This window comes from Dendrobates tinctorius, unplaced genomic scaffold (assembly GCF_039654945.1).
Source record: "Dendrobates tinctorius isolate UK_male_01 unplaced genomic scaffold, ASM3965494v1 ptg000063l, whole genome shotgun sequence".
Classification (NCBI taxonomy): Eukaryota; Metazoa; Chordata; class Amphibia; order Anura; family Dendrobatidae; genus Dendrobates; species Dendrobates tinctorius.
The window spans coordinates 7,605,791-7,606,922 of record NW_027361731.1 but is presented as its reverse complement, the minus strand read 5'-3'; positions in this window follow the sequence as shown (position 1 = coordinate 7,606,922).

Sequence of the window (1,132 nt, the reverse complement as noted above, 5' to 3'; positions counted from 1 at the left end):
CCTTGAAGGTTAGTCAGAAGGTGACTAATAGAAAAAACATATACACCACATTTCAGTTTGTAGGGTGAGGTGACGTATTCACACTCACTCTCCAAGCCTCTCATTTCTACGGGTTTCATCGTCCTCACCAAAGGAGACTCATCAGGAGACTATTTAATATTGATCTATATTCAAGTGAGACTAGACAAAGAAAACCCTAAAATCCTGTATCATTTTATCTGAAACAGTCAGAAAACTAGTCATGTATAGGTAGACCTTAGACTTCAAATTATATACTTCGTAAGTTTATAAACCACTCCAGTGGTGGTCAATCAGGAATAGAAAGTATGTGAAAATCCAGTATAATTATTGTGCTTTTCCTCCTATAGGGACTGCCCTAGTTTGGTATTGTAACAGCTGTCAGTTAGTAGTGCAGACAAATTGTCCTAGACTAGACTCAGTTTTCAGACCACACAATATCTACCACTCAGGGAAAACTTACCTGCTCCGAAGATCATTAGCAGCTTGTAACTAATGGCCATGCTGCGGTCTGTCAGGGAATCAGTGCAATATCATTATAAAGACTAGGGATATGGGCAGCCATAATGTCTGGGAGATCTGTGCCATTATTTAGTATGAATAAGGAAATTATATCTGGAAGTTACGTGTTCCCTGAGTGGTATATACTGTAATTTCACATACTTTCTATTCCTGACTGACCTCCACTGGAGTGGCTTATAAACTTACAAAGTATATAGTGTGAAGTTTGGGATCTGCTAATATGTGGCTCGTTTTCTGACCGTTTTGTATAACATGATACAAGATTTTAGGGTTTTCTTTGTCTAGTCTCACTTGAATATAGGTCAGTATTAAATAGTCTCCTGATGAGTCGCCTTTGGTGAGGACGACGAAACCTATAGAAATGAGAGACTTGGAGAGTGAGTGTGTATACGTTACCTCACCCTATATACTGAGAAGTGGGGTATAGGTTTTTTCTATTAGTTACCTTCTGACTAACCTTCAGGGGGTGAATTGTGGGTATAGTTTTACATTTGGAATCAATAAAGTTTAGTTTTCTCCTATTGTCAGCGAATTGTCTAATCAAGGGATAATAATAATATATAATGTATATAGATATGTATAATTTTTTTTT